This window comes from Antechinus flavipes, chromosome 1 (assembly GCF_016432865.1).
Source record: "Antechinus flavipes isolate AdamAnt ecotype Samford, QLD, Australia chromosome 1, AdamAnt_v2, whole genome shotgun sequence".
Classification (NCBI taxonomy): Eukaryota; Metazoa; Chordata; class Mammalia; order Dasyuromorphia; family Dasyuridae; genus Antechinus; species Antechinus flavipes.
Genome location: NC_067398.1, coordinates 576428770 through 576440464, shown reverse-complemented (window position 1 = coordinate 576440464; position 11695 = coordinate 576428770).

The window sequence follows — 11695 nt, the reverse complement described above, 5'->3', positions numbered from 1 at the left end:
TACAGTTATCTTGCTGCTCAAGAAATATTGGATCTAGATCTAGAAAGAAGGTAAAAAAAAAAAAAAACCTGAGAAGGAAAACAAAACAAAAATGCAAACAAACAATAAGAGAAAGAGTGGAAATGCTGTGTTGTGGTCCACACTCATTTGCCATAGTTTTCTCTCTCTCTTGGTGTAGCTGATTCTCTTCATTGCTGAACAGCTGGAACTGATTTGGTTCATCTCATTGCTGAAGATGGCCAGGTCCATCAGAATTGATCATCATATTGTATTGTTGTTGAAGTATATAATGATCTCCTGGTCCTGCTCATTTCACTCAGCATCAGTTCATGTAAGTCTCTCCAGGCCTTTCTGAAATCATGCTGCTGGTCATTTCTTATAGAACAAAAATATTCCATAACATTAATATACCACAAATTATTCAACCATTCTCCAATTAATGGGCATCCATTCAATTTCCAGTTTCCAGTTTCTAGCCACTACAAAAATGGTTGTCACAAACATTTTTGCACATCCCTTTCCCTTCTTTAAGATATCTTTGGGATATAAGCCTAGTAGTAACACTGCCACTGGATCAAAGGATATATACAGTTTGATAACTTTTTGAGCATAGTTCCAAATTGCTCTTCAGAATGGTTGGATACGTTCACAATTCTACCAACAATATATCAGTGTCCCAGTTTTCCCACATCCCCTCCAACATTTGTCATTATCTTTTCCTGTCATCTTAGCCAATCTGACAGGTGTATAGTGGTATCTCAGAGTTGTCTTAACTTACATTTCTCTGATCAATAAAGATTTGGAACACCTTTTCATATGACTAGAAATAGCTTTAATTTCTTCATCCAAAAATTGTCTAGTCATATCCTTTAACCATTTATCAATTAGAGAATGGCTTGATTTCTTATAAATTTGAGTCAGTTCTCTATATATTTTGGAAATGAGGCCTTTATCAGAACCTTTGACTGTAAAAATGTTTTCCTAGTTTATTGCTTCACTTCTAATCTTGTCTTCATTAGTTTTGTTTGTACAAAAATTTTTTAACTTGATATAATCAAAATTTTCTATTTTGTGATCAATAATGATATCTAGTTCTTCTTTGGTCCCAAATTCCTTCCTCCTCCACAGGTCTGAGAAGTAAACTATCCTATGTTCTTCTAATTTATTTATAATCTCATTCTTTATGCCTAGATCATGAACCCATTTTGACTTTATCTTAGTGTGTGGTGGTAAGTGTGGGTCAATGCCTAGTTTCTGCCATACTAGTTTCTAATTTACCCAGAAGTTTTTGTCAAATAGTGAATTCTTATCCCAAAAGCTGGGGTTTGGGAGTTTGTCAAACACTAGATTGCTATAGTTATTGATCATTTTGTGCTGTGAACCTAACCTATCCACTGATCAATTAGTCTTTCTTAGCCAATACCAAATGGTTTTGTGTTGTGATCTAGTTCAGATGGATCTGAATCGGTCCCTGTTCGGGTGCCAAAATGTGGTGAGCTTTTTCTTCTCAAAAAGCAGCCAGGTGATAAAAGTTCAGATCTTTTATTATCTCCAATATAGCCCGGTTAGCTTAGAGGCCTATCTCTCTGCTTGGTTCCAAGAGCTCTTGCCACTTTGTCCTTTACTTCTGCCTCTGCTTTCTTCAGCCTCCAGAGCCAGCACCGCTCTTCATGTCATTCCGGTGAAATCTCGACTTGTAGCTTCTTCCTCTGAAGAACTTCCTTGACTGGCCCATTGAAGCTCTATTTATGCTCCCAAAGAGCTTCAAGGGAGGTGTGAACTCATTGAACTCCAATGAGTAAAGGTGTGAACACAAGCCTTGTATTAATTAGTTCTACTTAGTACCTTGTTTCAGGTTCTGCCCAAAACATCTTCTTGTAAGATTAGATCAACTCTAATTAGTTAGCAGTTAGTAAGGATTCCAACAGTTTTGGTGACCAATGCTTTATCATATAGGTTTAGATCTGGTACAGCTAGGCCAACTTCATTTGATTTTTTTTTTTCATTAGTTCCCTTGAAATTCTTGACCTTTTGTTCTTCCAGTTGAATTTTATTGTTATTTTTTCTAGGTCAGTAAAATAGGTTCTTGGGAGTTTGATTAGTATAGCACTAAATAAATGGATTAGTTTAGGTAGCACTGTCAACTTTATTTTATTTGCTCAACTTATCCAAGAGCACTCAACACTTTTCCAATTGTTTAGATCTGACTTTTTTTGTGTGGAAAGTGTTATGTAGTTTTGCTCATATAGTTCCTGACTTTCCCTTGGCAGATAGATTCCCAAATATTTTATACTATTGGAAGTTATTTTAAAAGGAATTTCTCTTTGTATCTCTTGCTACTGAATTTTGTTAGTGATGTATAAAAATGCTGATGATTTATGTGGACTTATTTTGTATCCTGCAACTTTGTTAAAGGTGTAGATTATTTCTAATAGCTTTTTAGTAGATTCTCTGGGGTTCTCTAAGTATACCATCATATCATCTGCAAAAAGTGGTAATTTTGTTTCTTCGTTACCTATTCTAATTCCTTTAATCTCTTTTTCATTTCTTATTGCCAAAGCTAGCATTTCTAATACAATATTGAATAGCAGTGGTGAAGTGGCAACCTTGTTTTACTCTTGATCTTATTGGGAAAGGTTCCAATTTATCCCCATTACAAATGATGCTTACTGATGGTTTTGAATAGATGCTACTGACTATTTTAAGGAAAAGTCCATTGATTTCTATATTCTCTATTGTTTTTAATAGAAATGGGTGTTGGATTTTATCAAATCAAATTGAGATGATTATATGGCTTTTGTTAATTTGGTTGTTGATATAGTCAATTATGCTAATAGTTTTCCTAATATTGAACCAGCCCTGCATTTCTGGTATAAATCCTACTTGATCATGGTGTATTATTCTGGGGATGATTTTATGTAATCTTTTTGCTAATAATTTATTTAAGATTTTTACATCAATATTCATTAGAGAGATTGGTCTTTAATTTTCTTTCTCTGTTTTCAACCTATCTGGTTTAGGTATTAATACCATGTCTGTGCCATAAAAGGAATTTGATAGGATTCCTTCATTCTCTATTTTTTCAAATTGTTTATATAGCATTGGAGTTAACTGTTCTTAAAATGTTTAAATGTTTACATTTAATGTTTACATATTACATGTAAATCTATTTGTCTTGGGGATTTTTTCATAGGGAGTTGATTAATACCTATTATTTTTAGCACATTAAATATGTGTGAACTAGAGTACCATTACATCATCACACTAAGTACTAAGTATATAGGTGAACTAGTCATCTCATTAATTCCACTGAGTTAACACCTTATTGTAAGTATCCTTGTTTCAAGTATACTTCTCCAGAGTTCCAGCCCTCTACATGTCCCCCTTTCTTTTGTTTTAGAACACAGGTGGTCACATCCTCCCTGACTTCTCAGGAAGGGAGGTGAGAACACCAAACCAGATATTGTTAGCAGGTTAAACAACTTGCTTAGAAACACAGACATTAAGTATATTTTAAAGGAAGGTCTTGAATGAAATCCTCCTGGTCTCAATGCTGGCTCTGTGTCCACCATGACACAATTCCTTAGGTGAATCATGTAAAGGCACTCTCTTCATTGCTCCTCAATTGCAATCCTTTTCCCCCATCAGGTTGCTTCTTAGCTGATTGATTATGTTGGCATACTGAACTTCTAAAGACTCTCTGGTTGTAACATTGGCTGCCATCATGCCCCAAGTGTTTTTTTTGCCTGGGGCTCTGGAGCCGAGCCTCGCTTCCCATTTCCCTGAGTCATTCTACATTCTGATACCCAATGCAAGCCTCTTCTGCATTTTGGACATAGAATTTTGGGTTTTGTTCTCCCACACTATTTTCTCACTCTGTCTCTATGCCAACACTGAGCTTTCAGATGCCCTACTTTACCACATTGAAAGCACTGATAAGTCTCTCTGGAAGTCCCTTGCCAAAAGGGACGCTGTCTTCCCATATTCTGATCTTGAAAGGTCTGCATCATACCTTAGGTATAAAAGGGATTTGTGCCCACAGAGGCACAGCATCTTATGATCTCATATAAAGGAACATCCTTGTGTATTCCAAATAGAATTATTGTACAAACCTATTAGCATTTTCTTTAGCAAGTTGTTTTATCATAATTTCTATTGTTACATTTTCACCAATAGTTTGAACGATAGCTGTCTGCAAATGTCCCACAAAATCAGCAAAGGGTTTGGACCTCGCACTATTTTTGTGAAGGCTTCCCCTCTATCTTGTCTTCCTGGGAGGGTGCCCCATGCTTTGATAGCAGCAGAATCAATTTGCTCATATGCTGTTATAGGGTAATTAATCTGTGCTAAAGTGTCTGCATAAAGACCTAAACCTGCTAGTTGATCAGAGATGACTGGTATATTAACTCCAGGTTGCCTATTTTGTTGGGCTTGTATTCTACAGAGTTCACTATACTCAGAAAGCCACAACAAATTTTGTCCAGGTTCTAAACATGTCCTTGCTATAGATTTCCAATCATTAGGGATTAAAGCTTCAAAAGCCAAATTCTCTAATAACATCTTAACATAAGATGATGTAGACCCATAAAGAGTGCAAGCCTTTTTCAGATCTTTGATAATTTCCAAATTAAACAGAGTATAATTTCTTTTTTCTTGATCTGAAGAGTTAAACTCTTCAATCATAGTGTATGTTTCTATTCTCAAATCAGATGTATCCTGTCCTTCATTTTTATGAAGCTTTAATTAATCCCTTTTATAATTGTGTCATGGGGAGTGGACAAAGCTGCTGCATGGCTGGTGCTGATTGAGAAGCACCACACTCCTTAATTTCATTAACACTGTACTTAATTCCTTTCTTATCCAATTCTTCATGCTTTTCAGCTGCTTTGTAAGTACCTCCTCCTCCTACTCTTTCTCCTTTTTCTTTATTTTAGAATTTATATAATTCCTTATAACCAATTGTATTATGTTGTATATATAGGATGTTTCCTCAGGAATTGAATCAGGACCATTATCAATGTAATATTCAATTAGTTGTTCTCCCACTAGTTCCCACTTATCTAGTTCTAATATTTCTTCCTTAGAGAACCAAGGAGGCATGTATTTTAATGTATCTAAGAGTCCAATGATCTGCTCCCAAGTTACAATCAAACCTTGCCACTTTATTAACCTAACTATGCCTTCTACACACTTCCCTTGGGGTGGGAAAGGCTCTTTTCTTAGTATTTACCCCATTTTAGCTGAAAAACAAAGGTGACTAGTTTACTCGTCCTATTTCCTGATCACAGGGACTTCTCCACTGAACTTACAATAGCCTCAGTCAAGCTGGTGAGTGTAGGTTCTTATGTCCATGTTTGTGTACCAAAATGCGATGTCCGGGCTAGCTTTCTGGAGGTCCTTCAGACAGGCCTTGATTTCAGCAGGATAGACACCATGAGGATAGTCAGGAATAGAATCTAGAGTCTTTATTGTCTCCTTCACAGTCTGTCTCCTTTACAATCTGCATCTGTCACAGTTTGACTCAGTCTTGAGCTTAGTGGAGGAGTGCAGGAGGCATGAGAGAGCCACCAAGAGGATGGTCAAAGATGGAATGTATCATTTCCAGTCTTCTCAGCCCTTAAATACTTCAGCATGATTACATCATTACAGCACACCAAATATATGTGAATTAGAGAACCGTTACATCACCATACAAAGTACTAAGTATATATGTGAACTAGAGAACCATCATCTCATCAATTCCACTGAGTTAACACCTTGTTGTAAGTATCCTTTTCAAGTTTCAAGTATACTTTTCCCGAGTTACATCCCTCTAAAATTCTCTTCAGTGAAATTTCATATACTTTGTTTCTATTTGTCCAATTCTGCTTTTCAAGGCATTTTTCTCTTCATTGTATATTTGTGCCTCTTTTACCATTTGGTCTATTCTGTTTTTTTAAGATGTTATTTTCTTTCCTTTTTTTGCCTCTCTTAATAAACCACTGATTTCTTCCATAATTTTCTTGTACTACTATTGTTTCTCTTCCCAATTTTTCCTCTACTTCTTTTACTTAATTTTAAAATTCTTGTAGAGATATTTCATGGCCTGAGACAAATTCATATTTTCTCTGAGGGTTTTGATGCAGGAATTTTGCTTCTGTTGTCTTCTTCAGATTTTCCCCAGTCAGCAGTACATATTTAATCCTCTAATCTCCAACAGCTTTACATTCGGACCTCTTTTACATTAATAATTAAAACACATGATGGTGTATGTTGTACGTTAGTAGATTGTATTTTTCTAAGAAATCAAGGTCTTTATTTTAGCTATATTCTATATTTTTCTGTTGCCTAATATAGTGCTCTGTACATAGCAGTTTTTTTTTAATTAAAGCTTTTTATTTACAAAACATATGCATGCGTAATTTTTCAACATTGACCTTTACAAAGCCTTCTGTTCTAAATTATTCCCTCCTTCTGCCCACCCCCTCTGCTAGATGGCAGGTAGTCCAATACATATTAAATGTGTTAAAATATATATTAAATCCAATATATGCAAACATATTTATACAGTTATCTTGCTGCAAAAGAAAAATCGGATCAATAAGGAAAAAAAAAAAACCTGGGAAAGAAAACAAAATGCAAGCAAACAACTACAGAAAGAGTGAGAATGCTATGTTGTGGTCTACCCTCAGCTTCCATAGTTCTCTCTTTGAGTGTAGATGGCTCTCTTCATCACCGAACAATTGTAATTGGTTTGAATCATCTCATTGTCGAAGAGAGCCATATCCATCAGAATTGATCATTGTATAGTCTCATTGTTGCCATATAAAATGATCTCCTGGTTATGTTCATTTCATTTAGCATCAGTTCTTGTAAGTCTCTCTAGGCTTCTCTGAAATCATCCTGCTGGTCGTTTCTTACACAATAATAATATTTCACAACATTTATATACCATAACTTACTCAGCCATTCTCCAATTGATGGGCATCTATTCAGTTTCCAATTTCTTGCCACTACAAAATGGGTTGCCACAAACATTTTTGTACATATGGGTTTCTTGTCCTCCTTTAAGATCTTTTTGGGAGACAGGTCCAATAGTGACACTGCTGGATCAAAGGGTATGCACAGTTTGATAACCCTTTGGGCATAGTTCCAAACTGCTCTCCATTCACAATTCCATCAATAATGTATTAGTATCCCAGTTTTCCCACATCCCCTCCAATATTCATCATTATCTTTTCTTGTCATCTTGTCAATCTGAGAGGTGTGTAGAATGCTTTTTTAAAAATCTTCTTTATCACCAGAGTAACTTTCTATGGTCAGATTTTTTTTTATGTTGTTTGCTCCTTTTTCAGTCTATTACTTGACTTAAGTCTTTGTTAAAGTAAAGTTCTGCTTCCCAAGTGGAGTTGCCCAAGCTTCAGCTTTTTTGTGAAGCTGTTTTCAGAGGTTCTGGGGATCTGTAAGTATTGGGTTCTTCCAAGATGATATGATCTAGAGTAAGATGTGTTTACTATTATTTATCTTTTCAACCCTAGAACTTCTCCCCTACTGCCAGAAGATCTGAGTGCTAGTGATCCTCCTTGCATTGGAACATCTAGGAATGAGACCTAAAATTCAATACAGGTAATGCAACAGAGTCCTGCCCCTGGTACCTGCAAAGGGACCCTTATAAATGCCTTTGACCTATTGTTTAATCCCTTATGATTTGTGAACTGAGAAATCTGAAACCACCACTGCTGCATCCAATTTCATCACCCAAAGTCTGCTCCTGGTTTGCCGGCATTCTGTCTGAAGCGGGGTGGCCTGTCTGTTGCAATAGAACATTTCTGCCCACCTTCTAAGTTGTCTTGACTGGAAAATTGTTTTAATCTGTCTTTTTTGTGATGCCTAATACTCTAGAATTTGTTTAGTGTCATTATTTAAAGGAATTTGGAGGGTTTGGGGGATAGTTAAGGTAAGTTTCTGCCTTTATTCCACTACCTTGGTTACACCTTCTATTCATCATTTATTATAGCACAGTGGCACTTCATTACAATTATATGCCACAACTTGTTCAACCATTCCCCAGAGCATTCCATCAATTTCTAATTCTTTGCCATGACAAGTTTTGAACATATAGATCTTTTCTTTTTCTATCTTTGGGATACAATCTAGTAAATCACTAGATCAAAAGATATGTACAGTTCTATAGCCCTTTAGGTATAATTCTAAATCACTCCAGAATGATTGTATCAGTTCACTATTCCATTAAAAAAATCATTAAAATTATTTTCCCTCTTCCCCTTCAGCATTATTTATTTCTGGTAGGTGTGAGATGGCATTTGAGAGTTGTTTGAATTTGTATTTCTCCAACCAATAGTGATTTAGAGTATTTTTATATGACTCTATATAGCTTTGATTTCTTCTTCTGAAAACTACCTGTTCATATTTTTTTTGAAAATTTATCAATTGGGGAATGGTTCATATTTTATAAATGTGGTTGGCCTTCCACTCCCCATTTTCTCCTCCACAATAAAAGCTCTGGACAGCCAAATGCTGCAGTGGACAGAGTGTTTGGCCTAAAATCCAGAAGAGCTGAGTTCAAATTTGGCCTCAGACATTTACTCTATGTGACCCTGGGCAAGTCACTTAACCCAGTTTGCATCAGTGTCAGTTAAAAAGTCCCCTGTATTCTTTTTTTGACCAGTTATTGAACCCCTTTACCATCTCTATGCTGAGAGCTCACCAAACTGCAGCTGCTGTCTTGACCAACTCTGTGATCCACCTCTAGGGCTCCTGCTGTACTCTAGGCTTGCACCCAGTTCAGGATCACAGATCTCTCCTACAGACCTGTTAAGGTGTGATATCTCTCTCTGAGTTTTTTTTTTTTTTTTTTTTTTTTGATTCTGTGATTCCAAAGCTTGTTTTGAGGTGTTATTTTAAAGTTATTTGGAAGGGAATGTTGGGAAATGTACTCCACCATTTTGACTTCTTCACTTTTTATTAATATTGTTTCTTTTTTAATGCTTTTTTAAAAGATTGATGTTCTTTATTATATCTTTCTATAATTTAACCCAGAAATGTTTACCATTTCAGGTTTTAGATTACTTGAACAGTGTTCTATCTTTATGATGAACTATGATAGGTAGATTGACTTTGATAAATTCTGACTCCAAAAAAGTGATACTAAAGCCAAAAGCATATCTTGCAAATCCCAAGTTAGAAAAATGCAAAATTTTTCTAGCTTCCCTTTTTTGTTACACTAGTGATTCTGATCCATATGTGTTCATAGATTGAACTGGACTGAAAAGTATATCAAAATTCATTTTAAAAAGCAACTTTTTTCTTCTGCATAAATCTAAAAGTAATAGTAAGAATTATTTTTCTCAATAAAATAATTGTTCTAGCATATAGAATGTGAAAGAAAACTGTATCACAAGTATAAAAAAAGACCCTACAAGACAATAAGAAGTTGAAAAAAAATGGGGAAATTTTTCCATGACTTTTATAACAAAATCTTTTTTTTGCAAAAATCAATATCAATGCATCTACCACTTTTGGATACTAATGTCACAGTTCCCCAAAATGTTGCATAAGTAAAAATAATACAAAATAAAAATAGGAAGAACAATTATACTGGAACAACTGGGACTACACATAAAGGAGATCTAAGAACTGAGAACAAGAAACAGCAATAACTACGTGTACTTATTAAGCACTGACTATATGTTGGGCACTATGCTAAGTGCTGAGAATGCAAATAAAACTAGTCCTTATGAACCTAGGCAGAGTGCATGCACTAGTAATACAATTCCCCATGTGGAAGAAGTTGGGGAATCTGCTTCTTGGACAATCCTGATGGTGTTTAATGGAAGTGCCCTGGAAAGATTTTGTTGTATGCACAGGTATTCTGTTTCTGGTTCCAATCTGCTAACTACTTGTTAAATGACAGCCTCTTTGAATGACTACAGTTACATTTAGATTAGCAGTGAATAGAGCCCTAAACCCAGAGTTAGGAAGATCTGACTTCAAATGTGACCTTAGAAATTAAGTAGCTCTGTAATCATGAATAAGTCACTTAATCAGTATACAATGGGGTAATAATATTATCTACCCTCCTCAAAGTTGTTAGGAACATCAAAAGAGATTGCCTGTAAAGTACTTTGCAAATTTTAAAGTGCTATATAAATGTTAATTGTTGTTATTATTATCATTCCAGAACTGGAACTGGAGATTTTAGTTTTAACTCCTCTGTTTTAGTTGCATTTTTCTTGGTTTGAGTCCTCTGATATCATCTGGTAAGAAAAATTGCTGCAAAGAGTAGAGGTCAGCCCATAGAAAGGTCAATGGATATTCAAAAAATAGCAAGCAAGACAGAATCTTCATTATTTAACACAAAAGAACTTTAATACTTAGAGCTGCCATTTAGGATCCCTACCTCAATTGATTTTGAAGTGACTGGGAGGCTTGGAAGTAAGGGTCTGTTGATTGTTTCTTTCTGAGCCCTGCTCTTTCCAACCCAAGTAGAAATAGTAAATATACATTCTGCTTAAGTCACAAAAAGGAAAGAAGAATTACTGGAGGAATGGAATAAGGTAAAAGCTTGGACAGTATAGAAAGTGTACATAGTAATCAAAATAAAAGGCAAAAGATGCCAATAAGGCTGATAAGGAGGATAAAAATAACCATCATGCTTAAAGGTTTTGAAGTATTTTACATAATTTTTTATACAACAACTCTGAGAAGTGCTTTTATTATCTCTATTTTATAGGTAAGGAAACTGAGGCAGACAGCAGTTAAGTGATTTGTCCAAGATCACAGAGTTCATAGATGTTTGAGGTTAAATTTGAACATAGGTCTTCCTATATCCCAATATTTATCCACTGCTGCACCAAATGTCAAAGATACTTGAGAAGATTGTGCTATAGTATTTATTATTATAAAACTCACATGAGGTAAAACTCACATGAGGTACACTACAGAAAATTCTAGTAGTGTAACCCTGGGCAAGTCGCTTAACCTCAATTTCCTCAGCAAAAATAAATAAATAAAATAAAATAAACTTCAGAAAGGATGCTTGAATTGATCAAGGTCACCCAGTATATCAGTAGACAAAAGAAATGAAACCTAGGAGTATGGACAACATACTTATTCTTAGCAGTAACTTTATTTGCTTTTTAGAAGATATAGTTCTATTTTATTCATCTTACACATGCAGTACAGTAGGTGTTTGTTTGTTTTTTTTTTTTTTTTCCTTTCTTTCCTAAACATTTAATTACAAACCAAGGTGTGGAGCTCCAGATATTTGAATGTGTGAGTTTCAAACATCTGGAAATATACATACTAAAATAAATGCAGCTGTGTTTATTTCAATGATTACACATTCAAACACATACAATATATTTACTTAAATGTGTGATCCCATATCCATGTGAGAACATTCAAACACATGCATTCACTGTAGTGATATGAATGTGCAATTGAAAAATCATTCAAGGAAATACATTCACTACTTACATGTCAGGACATTTATTCAAATAATGTATTTATTAATATACAATCACTGCTTTTTTTTCTAATTCAAAAACCAGTAAAATTGAAATATCCTGAAAGATTAATGAAAGTTATAGTTGAGACTTCAAGTCAGGAAAGTTAAAAAAAGAATCATGGAGTTGCGAATTCCACAGTTAGTCAACATTTGATGGCAATCTCATTATGTGAAACTCCAATATTT